At 39.4% G+C, this 15,009-nt stretch overlaps 1 protein-coding gene across 2 annotated transcripts in view; it reads left to right on the forward strand.

Moving 5' to 3' along the window:
- The window catches only part of kcnd3 (potassium voltage-gated channel, Shal-related subfamily, member 3), a 166,882-nt gene that overhangs the window by 86,697 nt on the left and 65,176 nt on the right, over nucleotides 1–15,009 (forward strand). The gene's annotated exons all lie outside the window — the stretch shown is intronic.

The raw sequence follows: 15,009 nt of genomic DNA on the forward strand, positions 1-15,009 counted from the left end.
CACTGTTTTTGTTAAGAACTTTAGTAATTCTATTTCTTGCGCCTGTTACAATATGCCTGTGTCAATGTGTCAAATTGTTTAATAAAATTTGTCCCCGTTCTGATCTCTGCCTTAAAAATTGGAGCCGTTCAGGATCAAATGTGTCTGGACTGTACTCAATATCCAGCTCTAGATGTGTGTCAGTTTCCATCTGTGTCAGTTTCCATTTGTTTTATAACAAAACTCATTCAAGAATTTCCATTTCAGCTGTAATGTTCCCAGCTAGAATATCCTGATACTGCATCTCTCTCTCTCTCTCTCTCTCTCTCTCTCTCTCTCTCGCTCTTTCTCTCCATCTCCTCTTGCGCTATCATTCCTGTTAAAGAAGGCTAAAATGAGCTTAAAGTGCATCATTTGCAGTTCACTCATCATAGACAATTACTCTGCTTATGCTTGTCCCTGTGCGCATTCACAATGTTGCCTCTAACAGTGATTCATGCTGCTGGAGAATGCAATATCCTCCCCAGTATATTAGATTAGAATCATTGTGCTATGAAGGTCTCTGCCAGTCCACATACTTTCACCAGAATGACACACAACCACAAAAATCCTCATGAGAACTTACAATCGCTGCTTATTAGGTGTTATGTACGCACCCATTTGGGTTTAAACTACCCATAAAGCCATATCTAATAGTCACTGTTATATTATTCCTGAATGAGCCTCAGGCTTCAGAGTGGTGCAAGAGCAAAGCGTTTCAAATGTTGGATGATCGCAAGTTTGAGTCCAGACGATGCCACAGCCATGCTTGGTTGTGTTCTCTGGGTGGAAAGAGCAGTTATAGGATCACTGAAAACAAACTTCCCACACTGTTTATGGAAGGTTTTGTGTTTAGGGAACAATTGAAGGGGTTTATATGCACAATTTGCAGTAAGAATTCTTTCTTTATTTATTTATTTTCTTGACCCTGGTTGTGTCTTTTGTGGCTTTCCACACACTGCACACCCATTTTGACTTCTTTTGGCGTTTCAGTTTCTTTATTAGGGGCAAAGCACCACAGGTGCATAGGCACCTATTGTAATCATTAGTCGTCTTCTTCTTCCTATGAAATTTGGCGCACAGATAGGTGACAGTGTGAACTGTTACCATAGGATATTCGGAGTTGTTATCTCACATCATCTACTGCCATCAACAGCTCAAAGTTTCAGTCATGTTTATGCTAATAACTTTTGAACTGTAAGGACTAGAAACAAAATTCTGTTTTCGTCTGATTCCCTGTAACGTCAGTTTCCGTCATGAAAATTTTTCCTACCATTTTGAATTTTCTGAAAAACCTACTTTTTTGAACTCCTCCTAGACTGTTTGTCCGATTTTCATGAAAATCGAACCTGATCATCTTCAGCCCATGCCAACAATATTCAAGTTGATTAGTCAAACTGTTCTTGAATAACGTGCAAACAAATGGACTTGATGCTCTATCTCCATAATGCTTTAGTGTATTCAGACCAAACTTTGTATATGTCATAGCCATCATGACTTGAGGATACCTGCAGAGTTTCAGAACAGCACCACCTAGTGCTCACAAGATATGAAAAAATAATGTTTATAAAATAATAATATATTCGTCTGTTTTTCACCAAAAGTCAACTCGGATCATCTTCAGTCCATGCCAGCAATAAGTTATGGATTTCATGTTGATAGACCAAACCGAAATGTTGGTCATGGTCTGATGCTTGCTTAGCTCCTTACTTTGCTTCTGTACTTGGCCCCATAATTGCTGCTTGTAGCTATATATTATTTTGCTATTGTCCTAACCCCTTGTTAATGCTCTCAGTCTCTGCCTAATGTTAGTGGTGCACTGTAATTTGATAACGTGACAGGTGACATTAATTTCTTACGTACAATCGCACCAAGTGACATATCAATACAGATTTTCTAAATTCAGTGGAAAAATCAGTTATGACACAGATAAGGAACAAATCCAAAATCATTGGTTCAACTAAATTTCCTGGATCAATCCCATGGCACAGTTGGTGATGTCCAGACACATGTTAAGCCGGTAGGCTACCGGGGTACAGTCCATGGTCACAGCCTGCAGTGGAGCCAGTGCTTAACAACATAGCATAAACACGAAAGCAGTGGCATTAAAATAATCAGAATTTTTACTAAATAAGTGAGGTCATTCAAATTCAAATGTTATTGGTCACATATACAACCATACACAGTGTGGCATGCAGTGAAATCCTTTTTTTTTTTTTTTTTTTTTTTTTTTTTTTTTTTTGACTGTGACATAAACAATAGAGTTTACATAAACCAGAATTTGCTTCTATCCAGGTAGGAAAGGAAAAATATAAAAAATATATGATATAAGGGATACAAAGATCGGTGGCAGAAACAGTAAATATAAAATATATTAAGAAAAAACACAATAAAAAAATATTTTTTTCTTATAAATATCTTACTACTATGAATAATCAGTGCTCATATGCAACATGCATGCAGTAACTTTGGACTCGTTATATTGTAGTTTGGCCGTTCTGATGCGTTATATATACCTGGAAGAAAGTTCGAAAGTGGGACACAAGGGAAATGAGCCTTTAACTTTAATGTCACTGGAATATGATATAATAAGAAGTACTGACTCCTTAAATGAAGCCTACTTTCTGGTAGTAACCCAAAAGGTCACACTTGAATCATCATGTACTGACCATCTTTTCAATCCACACCATACCAAGTTTCAGTTTTTCCAAATCTACAACAGTGTCAATGAAACACTGAAGTCAGGGCATCAGGGAAGTCAGGTTAATTACAGCACAGCTCAATAAAACCGAGCATATGTAGACGCCCAATGAGAATACAATATGCTTGGGGGGTTTTTTGTTTTTGTTTTTTTTTTTCTTCTCCATGCGTAATGTGTAGTAGTGACTATCATACAAACACTTTGCTCCCTGACTACAAGCTGCACATTCATGCCATTGTTGTTGGGTTATGATTTTGAATAAAGTTCACAGCATGTCGAAATTTGAATACATCTCTTTGGAGCGTACACTTCACTTAGGCTCGCAAATGAGAAACACAGAGACATGGACTAAGCCCAGCAGGACAGGCTTTCAGAGTGAATGAAGAAATGGATCCAGTGTGGATTGGCCAAACCTGTTTCTTTTCTTTTTTTCTTTTTAATGATTTATTGTTTGAAGTTTAAATAATCCACATAATAATCACTTTTACCTATTTCTCAGTGAACGTCCCTACAATTCTCTCCCTTACATCTTGAGCTCCTGCATTTTAGTTCTCATTCAACAGTGTTTAGCCTAGAACAGCTTATAAACAGAAGTAACATGGTCAGGTCAATAGTGTGTGAAGCAGGACAGGACACACCCAGACCCCTAAAAGAGATCACTTGGAGTGACACAAGTCTTCAATTTGAGTGATCTAAAAAGCCAGGCATCAGTTTAATACCCTGGAACAGTTCCAGTAGGTTCGATATGTTGTTGTGGAATAATCATGTTTGTTTTGTTATTGTCATTATTCCCTTTGTCTCATTCCAAGTGGAATGCCATGGCTTATTTATATAGTTGCTACTTCATGGTTCTGCTTTCTCTCTATGCCTTCCAAGAGTTAAGAGCATGGTAATGAAGGAGAGTGAGCTAAAAATAGCACTCTGTCATGGTACTTCACACACACACACACACACACACACACACACACCCATTCTCTGTCACTCTCCCCCTCTGTATTTCTCCCCCACTGTGACCTAGTGATGAAAGAGAGGTTCCCTACCTGCCTGCACCTTTCCCCCCATTCACTCCTATTAGTGCATTTATACAGAGAAGCCTTCCACGCACAGCAGTGGTCTTGCTCATGCCTGTGGAATATACGGCAGGGGACGAGCTCCCTGTACAAAACAAGAGCTCTCAGGATGTGGCTGCAAATTTGCAACACAATAACAGCGCAGCAAATGAAACGTGGCCTGATGGAGCGAATGACAAATATCACAATTAGCGTAGCCCGAGGGAGGCCGGCGCCGCGCGGGTTTGCATCCCTCATGTGCGCTCAGAGGGGCAGGTGATTTGGAGAGAGCGGGAAAAGGAAATGGCAGGGGCTGAAATTCTATTATCAGTGTCTTTTGTGTAAAAGATGACATCAGGCTTATGCTTTTTCCCTGCAGATTCACATCCCTCGGCTCCCTGAGTCTTTAGCGTAGTGTGGATGAGAAAGCGGAGCCATTCAGTCAGCCATTGGTGCTCTGGAGCATTAGCACGCTGGCTTTTCATTCCTCATTGATTTTGACAATGGAGGAAGATTTAGTTTTGAATATAATTGATTGTTGTAAGAGGCACTAGCTGGATAGAACGAGCTCTGCCGTTTTCTGTTTCTTATAGAGATTTTGGTAGGCAGCCAGCTCTGGCCTGATCAACAGTCAGCTTTCAGACATCATCACACACTGCAGTAAGCTCCATCTAAGAAGGGCTTAAATACTTTATTAATGTAATGGGCAGCTTATGCTTTTGCTAATCTCATGGCTAGCATCCAACACTGTTTGTGATGTGAATGTAATAGTGGATTTGAAAGCAACGTGAGGTCATGACCTTACGTAAGTTCAGAAATATTTTCCGCTATAACACTTGAACCGGGGATTCGTGGCTTAAAGGTTAGCATGTTTGCCTTGCATCACTGGGGTTGGGGGTTCGAATCCCTCCTCCACGTTGTGTACATGGAGTTTGCATTGTCTCCCTGTGCTTCAGGGGTTTCCTCTGGGTACTGTGGTTTCCTCCCCCCGTCCAAAGACGTGTGTTGTAGACTGATTGACATTTCCAAATTGCCCATAGTGTGTGGGTATCGACTACACAATGTCCTGCGATGGGTTGGCAACCCATCCAGGGTGTCCCCTGCCTTGTGCCCCAAGTTCACTGGGACCCTATGTATGATAAGTGGTTTGGTAAATGGATGGATGGTGCTTGAAAATTTCTCTAAACACTGTTCATTTATTCATTCATCTTTAGTCACTCACAATTTAGACTCACCAGTTCACCTACCAGCATTTTTTTGGGGAGGTCTGGAAACTGGAGAACCATGAGGAAACTCACAGAAACCGGAAGATCATACCAAATTCCACACTAAGGATCGAGCTCAGCAGTGCCATCATGCTGCCATTAATACGGTTTAAATGTCAAATAAAACTTTCTATCTATGACATCTAGAGTGCTGAACGTTTGTCCTTCAGATCAGATCTTATCCTCTATAATAACTAGACAGCAGGGCTTTCAGATCAGCGCCTTTGACGGTTGATGAAAGATGGCTACTCTGTATGCTGTGTTATGAGCCTTTTCATCAGAGAATTTTAGGGACACTTTATGTGTAACCTTGAACAGGAGCTGAACCACAGTTTTCTGCTGAAATAACCTCCACTTAATGCAATTATCCTGTCCTCCACTGACTCTGATCACATTCACTTGCCATTTCGTTCTGGCTGTTACACACATCTGTATTCAGTGAGAGTTTAAGCCCTTATAATCGGCTCAAGTGGACAGACATGTCCACTTAGCACAAGCGGTTGTATAGCAGACCTGTAACTCAGCACAGGTTGATGCTGCTCTAACACACCTCATTCCACTCATGATGGCTAATGATGAAGGCCAACTTAGACCAACTGTGCAATGTGTTTGAGGTCCTTCATTACCTAATAGCCCCAAGCTAGAGATTAGGTGCTGTGTCACACAAGTGTCCTTATGTAGGATTCTCCACATCAGGCCTTTTTACATTATACTCTGTGATAACAGCCCAATGTGCTAATGGCTCACTTTCATGGCAAATTCCAGAAATGTGAAACCTTCTGTAATGCCAGTTTTGTTTTTATATCCATTACCAGATTTGTGCAGGTCAACAATCGTCTGTCTCTTTTTCATAGTTCTTTTTTTCCACCCATGATAATGGATGACACAGGGCTTTTACATGTGTGTAGCCTCATATTTATACCCCCAGAGAAACAGGTAACAACAGATTTTCTGGAGACTGGGAGAAAAAAAAACAATGAACATTTGTTGGCGTTTATCTAAAATATTCCCCGGCACATGCATTTTTTGAGTGAAAATACAATTTAAAAAAAAAGTGTTTTAATGAAAACAATTGATATTTTGTTAGAACAAAGACAAAGCTTTCCTCCTGTTGTTTTAGTGGACATTTTTAATTATTGGTAGTGTATATATTTTTGTTCATATTAATGTAAGGTGCCAATAAATCTGGACAGCACTGTAATGTAGCCTGTGTTGTCTCTCTATTGGATGTCTATATACGTTACTACTAGAAAAACAGTCCCTTGCGAAAGTATTGGAACAGCAAGGCCCAATTTTTGTGAGCAAAAGTATAGGAACAGATCGTCTTTGAGTCAATTACTCCTAAACATGTGGTTGAATTTCCCTTGCCTGCAATAACTGCATCAAGCCGGTGAATCTCTGACACCACCAAACTGTTGCATTTTTCTTCTGTGCTGCTTTTCTAGGCTTGTACTGCAGCTTCTTTCGGTTGTTGTTTGTTACAGGGGTTTCTCCCTTCAGTCTCCTCTTCAGGAGGTGAAATGCTGCTCGACTGGGTTAAGGTCTGGTGATTGACTTGGCCAGTTTAAAACCTTGCATTTTCCCCTTTCACTCTTCCAATACTTTCAAATGGGACTGTAAAAGCTCATTGAAGTAATATAATGGATGTCACATTAATAACGGCCCCTCCTAACCCTGACATGTAGAACGCATCTACATGCACACTGAGCTCATTTAATCATGCTAATAACCTTTATTGGATTGTACTGTATACAGTTGTAATGCATGTTTATAATAATGCTGGTTATAAGTGACAGGTAGTATAAGTGAAATAGATTGAACTGCACAATAAATAAACATTAAGACACCACACTAGACTTCATTTGGAAATTGGAGAAACATCGCCTGGCGTTTTCCCAATCTTAAGCTGTCCATTTTCTGTGAACCATTACCCAAGGTAGAATCAGGTTCCGGTTCTTGGTTTGACAGAAGTAGAACCCAGTGTGGACTTATGCTGTTGTAGCCATTTCACCTCAAGGTTTAATGTGTTGCACGTTCAGAGATGCTTTTCTGCGCACCATGGTTGTAAACAGTGGTTACTCTAGACTTCCTGTCAGCTTGAACCAGTCTGGCCATTCTCCTCTGTCCTCTCTCCTCAGCAGGGGTTTTCAGCCTGCAAAACAAGGGCTCATTGGATGGTTTTTTTTTTTTTTCTTTCTGCAACATTCTGCATAAACTCTTATGATTGATGTGTGTAAACTTCCCGGGATATCAGCAGTTTCTGAATTACGCAAACTAGTATTTGGTATCTGGTACGTACCAACAACCATAGTTCTTCATTTTAATGTGCTGTGAACATTAACTGAACTTGCATGATGTTATGCATTGAATGATATAACGAGCGACTGACTTTTGAACGAGGGAGCTGATTGAGACGCAACCCACTGTGTCTGTGCCTCGAGGTTTTAGTTTTCATGGTCCAGTATGTCATCCCTAAAGGATGTGTTTGAAAATTGGGTAAGTGGCGTGAGAGGGGTTAGAACCAATATTAACTAGTAGTAACAACATTCAAAAATGCCCACTGTTTTATCCAGTCTCTTATTTATATTCTACCAATAAACCTGTCATAATTACCTGACCTCTATATATTTACGAGGACTGATTATTGGTGTTCTCTCACTAGTGTTGGCTTGAGGAGTATGTTTGTCAGCACAGAAATGCATTTTGAAAGCATGAAATGAAATAAGTCCAGCCCTGATTACATCTAGAAATCCACGCTGGTAACAGAACATTTGTTTAAAGTCAGAAATGATCAGAATAAATAATGCCATTTCTGGTCATGTTTTTGTTATGCTGCTGATGAGGCGTTGGTTAGGAAGAAGGTGAAGGCCCATCAGTGTTTTCATCATGATTCCAATTGCAGGATAAAAAATGACAAACAGCTCCTTTAATACAGGCATAGGTTGCTGCTGGTGATGCGGACTCCATGTCTGACGATTTTACATTAAGCAGAGGGATCTGGGTTCAGTCTGTCTTTGGCTTCCTGGCACTAATAATAAAGCATGACAATGAAGTATCCTCATCTTTAATTGTAAAAGTAACCATTTGGTTCTTTATCCTAATTGAATCTGTGTTTATTTCTCTCTCTTTTTGTTCTCCTTATGTCTGATGATCTGTGGCCTGTGCTTGTGTTTGCTGTAGGTAAGTCCTGGTTTTCATACTTATCTTATTTTTAATCTGTTAGGGCAAGTGTACTGTGCATATATTCATCAAATATTAAACAGCTGACAATTCTGCTTTGAGAAAGTAACAGTAATGGGTTTTACAGTATATTGCAGTCAAGATTTATTTGGCTGTAAAAAACATTTTGCTGTCATTTCTGTGTGTTTGTGTTTTCGTCTCTAACACACTGTTTACCTCATTAACATAAATGTCAAAGCTGTTGAGCCTCCTCAGTACAGAAGGCAAGTTCTGTGTGTGTGTGTGTGTGTGTGCGTGTGTGTGTGTGTGTTATGGGGGGAGGAATATTTTTACATGTTTGGTGATGGGGAAAAAGATATAAAAGTACTGGAATATCTGATAATTTTGACATTTACAGTAAAAAAATAAATAAATAAAATAAAAATAGGAAAAAAGCTTTTCTCACAGGGACGAACCAGACCACATAAGAAAACTTTTCTTAACTTAATGCTCTTACTTGCGTTTTGAAAAGTAAAAGAAAATGTATTAAATGTATTAAAATTTATAAAAGTTTATTTATTTAAAAGTTTATTTATGGTTAATGAGGTGAAGGTTAAGGTTAGATTAGTTTAATTGGTGATTATGTTAATAGAAGGTCTTTACGAGGATAAGTGTGTGTGTGTGTGTGTGTGTGTGTGTGTGTGTGTGTGTGTGTGTGTGTGTGTTGTGCCAAGACCAGCCAATAGTATATAGAATAAATATTATATTTATATAATAAATATATAATAAATGTTCTATTTTATGTAACCATTGTACTAGTGTGTGTGAGAGAGAGAAAGATTGATTGTGTGTGTGTAGTAGCAGAACAGTAGCTCCGCTGGCAGACAGTGTCAGAATGTTATTTACACTATGTGAGTATGCAGTTTTGTACTCTACCCACACTTGTTTCTCTACCAGCTCTTTCGTATTGTTCCTCCATTTTCTTCAGTATACTTTTCTCCACCACCCCTGTGTACGTGTCTGTATGTGTGTGTGTGTGTGTGAGAGAGAGAGAGAGAGAGAGAGAGTGTGAGTACACCGGATCACACCAGTTCCCCACAATCTACCAAGGTGAGAGAGTAAAACTGAATTTACACCTTCACCCCCAGTACACTCTCTCACATGTTTGAAGGAGTGGGAATAGCTTCTCACATAATACACTGTTACATAATGTATCAATGGCAGTTTGTTTAGTTTCATTGTTTCTGCTGAAGCATGGCACTGGGCATCTGAATAATTGGGTTCAGAGTGAAGTCAGTGCAAACTAAACCACTCCATGTTAACACACACACGGCACACTGTATATCTTTTCTGTCTCGATTAATAATTCTACTGAACTCTAGTCATTTTGTTCATTTAATGACGATTTCATTAGTGTTCATCAGATATCCTTGGCTTTACAGAAGCAGAAGTTTCTAATGATTTTTTTTTATTATTCATTTGCAGTATAGTGGTGCTGATCCATGATGAGTTTTCTTGAATCCATTATGATTTCGCTTAAAAAAACAAAAGAGATGCAGATAGAGTAAAACCGAAGTGAATGATGCTTTGGACTGATGGACTGAGGTTTTTAGTAAACAAGAAAGAAAGAAAAGAAAAGAACAAAATGTGATGGATGCATGGAAAAAATTCTGGGAGCTGTTCATCTTGCTTTGGATTATTTGATGCTAATAGATGAGCTGTAGGCTGCCTGCTTGAGGCTTGCAGGGTTGAACTATATACTGGTCATGAATTGTGTCCAGAGTAAATTAGGCACTCATACATATTCCAAAGTGCACATAGGAAAGGTGTGGAATAAGTGGGATATGTCCACATGTTCTGACTAGTAATCTATGCAGCATGAATAATACATGGTTTAGGAGGACAAATGAAAGGACTTTATGGTTTGTCTTTGTCCATGCACATGGTACATTTCAAATTTCAAAAAATATGATGTGGCTTAGTGATTAGCACGCTTGCATCACACCTCCAGGGTTGGGGGTTCAAATCCTGCTTCCGTCCAGTGTGCAGAGAGTATGCATGTTCTTCCCGTGCTTCCATTTGGCATTTCAGATTGCCCATAGTGTGTGAATGTGTGTGTGATGTGTGTGCCCTGCGATGGGTTGGCACCCTGTCCAGGGTGTGCCCCAGCTTGTGCCCCAAGTTCCTTGGGATAGAGTTCAGGCTCCCCCGTAACGCTGTGTATGATTAGCAGTATGGAAAATGGATGGATGGATGGATGATCAGACCAGTTTGCAAAACCAATTCTCTCTAACTCACATTATGGGAAATTGCCATTTCAGTAATGTTGACCAAACACCAAATTGCCATATAGCTGCTGCTGAACTGACTGGGAAACTCACTTACTGAAAAAGTTTTAAAGAAGCAGTTTGAGAACTCCAGAGAGGCGCAACAGAAATAGCTCACGAATGGTGCAACAGAAAAGCATTCACCATTCAACAATCCCGTTCACACCACAGCCATCTGTGGCCAGAAGTCCAAGGCAGCCAAATTAGCCATGCTCTCTGGGTGAGAGAGGTGGCTTTATAGTTTGGATAATAGTTTGTAATATTAAGAGCCCTCTGCTGCCTTTAGACTGAGTTGCAATTACAATAAACAATGCAAAGCAATGCAAAAACACTTTCCTGTAATAGAAATCATACCATTGGTACTGGAAACTCATTCCATGAAAGCTAAATAAGCATCTCTGTACAGAAAGCTTCACTATATCATTATATATTTTTAGCTGTTATAAATTCAAGCATGTGTTTTAATCTTATATAAAATTACGCAACTTCTTCTGACCAATCATATTTGAGGATTCAACAGTAGTTTTGTATTAGATTAGACAACAGTTAGTTCCAGTGCACTAATTTGATTGGACAAGGGACATTCCAAGAGTACCGTTATTTAGTATAACATCACTGGGACATTTCACTATTTGTATCACTCAACTTGTCTGTGTTTGCTACATAAATTTCCAATTCTAGCAATAATTTGTTAGATTGAAACCATTACTACACTTACTATGAGCTGCCAGTCAGTCTGAGCGTTGCCTGGCAACACGCAGCACTTTATCCAGCTGTGGCTTCTTTGAGAACCATTTTTGTTTACTTGTGTTAATTAATGGTTGACAATCTGGAATCACTTTATTTCCAAATTCCATTCATCGTTATCGACTTGAGGATACAGAAAAGCTCATATAACCTGTTAAACTTCGATATGTGTTGTATTTTAAAGCCACCTGTCTGTATGGTATCCCAGATGGTCACACACATTCTAGGTCCTCTATAAGAGGTCTGAATACGTTTCTCTCGTCATATGAAAGCCTACTGTCTGCTATAGTTCTGTGACGGACACATCCTTTGTTCTAAAATTGATTGCAGACTGAAGATTCGAGTTGCAGGCATAAATCACTCTGACACTTTAAAACATGCAGTTTGAACTCTGCAGCCCATGTCAAGGAAATCATAAAGCAGCAGGTTCACACCTGGCTGATTTACTGCTATTCTAGTGAACCAGTCAGAAGCCAGCTCATAAAGCATTCATGAAACAGCACATAATACATGCGTTATGCATTTATTCATCTGTTATTGTATATAATTGTAGGTGCATTTAAAACTGTTCGCCAAAAAGCTTTCATTTGACCATTTGACCTATCGGTGCCAGATGATATCTATTTTAACACAAGGTTTTGCAGCCAATACTGTAGCAGACAAGATGGATTTTCCTGGTATTTAGTGGCCCCTGGCTCACCATTCATATTCCATTTTGTCTGCCATCGATTTCCACAGTGACTCAACAACACCCTAGACACAGTCTTTCCCTTTAAAGGAGCAGAGGCAGCAAATGAAATACAACTTTATTTCCTTCCAACTAATCATACGATCTCCCAAACATGACTGAATATTACCGAGGTAAGATATCTAGCCCTTTTTGTTTGTTTGTTTGTTTGTTTGTTTTGTTCCAATTCCGATATGGTTGTGCTGCAGCATTGCCACTTTAATTCACGATCCCTTATCTATATTCATGCATGATTATGGAAAAATCTAAAAATGTCTTACACCATTCCACTTGCTTGTAGATTTTAATAGCGTGCTGTGTGTGTGTGAGCGAGAAAGAGAGAGATTAAAGAAGCTATAAACTGAATGACTATATACTCGTTGTGCAAAATGTTTTCTATTAAACTCCTCAAAACAGCTGAATGAAACTGAAACATTGAAATATTCACTTATTGGATGAGCACCGAGTCATGATGAATCAAAAATGATCAAAAGACTTCAGAAAGACGAGGAAAGAAATAAAAAGATGAAAGCAAGAGATAGTCTGAGATTTAGTAATAACCAGAGAAAACGCTGCTGCAGTGACAAATCAATCTGCTTCTAATGTTTATACTTATTGGCATGCAGCCACTACTGGTTCTTCAGCCTTGGGTTTCTGGGTTGTGTTACTTTCACAGCTAATATTTGGATTTTCCTGCTTTTTTTAATTCAGCTTTAACTGTGCTTCTCAACATGGGGCTTGTGTACCACCAAGGGTCTGTGACACGTAGCCACGTGCAAAAATGCCCTGATATATCTAACATGAAAATGTGTCAGTTGAGAATCGTTCTCATTTAAGATACTGAGATTTATATATATATATATATATATATATATATATATATATATATATATATATATATATTTAAGTTCAATAAAAAGTGGTCTTATTTTCATTTGGTTATGAAAGTTTGGCCAAGGAAATCACTTATACACGACTTTACAATGAGACTGATAAATGAGATACACTGTATGTGTATGCCATAACATTAAAGCCACTGACATAAAGTGAACATCATTGATTATCTCATTACAGTGGCAGCTATCAAGGGTAGAATATATATTATCCAGCAAGTGAACAGTCAGTTCTCAAAGTTGATGTGTTGGAAGCAGAAATAATGGGCAAGCGCAAGGATCCGGGTAACTTTGTCAAGCGCCAAATTATGATGGCTAGACAACTGGGTCAGAGCATCTCCAAAATGGAAGGACAACCAGTGAACCGGCAACAGGGTCATGGGCGTCCAAGACTCATTTATGCACGAGGAGAGCGAAAGCTAGCCCATCTGGTCCGATCCCACAGAAGAGCTACTGTAGCACAAATTGCTAAAAGGTCTTGCTTGCTATGACAGAAAGGTGTCAGAACACAGTGCATTGCAGCTTGTGTAGCCACAGACCAGCCAGGGTGCTCATCCTGACCCCTGTCCACCACTGAAAGCATCTACAATGAGCACGTGAGCATCAGAGCTGGACCATGCAGTAATGGAAGAAAGTGGCCTGATCTGATGAATCATGTTTTCTTTTACATTATGTGGATGGCCTTGTGCGTGCATCACTTACGTGGGGAAGAGTATGATGTTCTGTGCAATGATCTGCTGGGAAACCGTTGGTCCTGTGAATGTTACTTTGACATGTACCACCTACCGTTCAGCAGGGTAATGTGCACTACCACACTGCAAAAACTGTTCAGGAACGGTTTGAGGAACATGACAGAGTTCAAAATGTTGACTTGGCCGCCAAATTCCCAAGATCTCAATCCAATTGAGCATCTGTGAGATGTGCTGGACAAACAAATCCAACCCATGGAGGACCCACCTCACAACTTGCAGGACTTGAATGATCTGCTGCTAACATCCTGGTGCCATATACCACAGCACAACTTCAGAGGTCTTGTGTCCATGCTTCGACAGGCCAGAGATGTTTTGGAGGCACAAGTGGGACCTACACAATATTAAGTAGGTGGTTTTAAATGTTATGATCAGAGTATTATAAATGAGACATAAAATAAAATGTTTTTACATGAGAACTCACAATTTGAAAAGAAAAAAAATCTTTGGGAAGCCCTGAGCTATGGCATAGTCTGCTTAAGTGGTATTTCTCATCTGCTTTTCTCCTGCCCTTGTCTTATGATAACCTGGACACATTATCTTCTTTAATCACCAACACCACATGCTCCATTATGTTTCTTCTATGTACACTGCATCTCAATCTTTTCTTAGTGACTTACATGTGCAAAAGCTATAGCTGTACAGCAAACATGTCTTTATTCCTGCATATTTTTTTGTATTGAATCAGTCTCACTATGTCATGAGGGAGACGGCTGCGTATGCAGAAATTCTTTGTTAAAGACAAAACACAGGGAAACAGACTCAAGGAATAGAAAACACTAGGGAACCAGGACAACCAGAAATTCAGAACACTAGAAAAAAAAACCTAGAATATACTAAATATAAACAAATGGTGCATAAATCAAACAATAACGAATGTAAGAAACTCAGAACCACAAACATAACCAGACTTGTTGCAATGCTCCAGCAACTAAAGAGAAGAACCAGGGAACTTAAATAAAGCACTAATCAAGCAGGGAAAGTAGCAAACACATGGGTTGGTTACACAGGAAAGGAGGGAGACAACAGAAGAAGAAGTTCTACATGGGGACCTCTAGTGGTCTGGAATGGAACTACCCCTGGGGGGCCATGACTAAGGCTGCGTCCGAAATCGCGTACTGTGACTGCACAACTGTTGAACCAGTACATACTAATCAGTATGCGTGTGTAGTATGAATACAATCCTGGATGTACTACATCTGCCATGTTGGCATTGTCATGTGACAATGTCATGCAATGTCATCAATGTCATCATAAACACAAAAATCTTAAAGGGACCACCAGATTTGACGGCACAAACGTCAAAATGCACATCAGGAAAGTTAATTGAATTAGCAATGTAATGTGGGCGGGGTTAACAGGCTGAGATAAATT

Source organism: Ictalurus punctatus, chromosome 5 (assembly GCF_001660625.3).
Source record: "Ictalurus punctatus breed USDA103 chromosome 5, Coco_2.0, whole genome shotgun sequence".
NCBI lineage: Eukaryota > Metazoa > Chordata > Actinopteri > Siluriformes > Ictaluridae > Ictalurus > Ictalurus punctatus.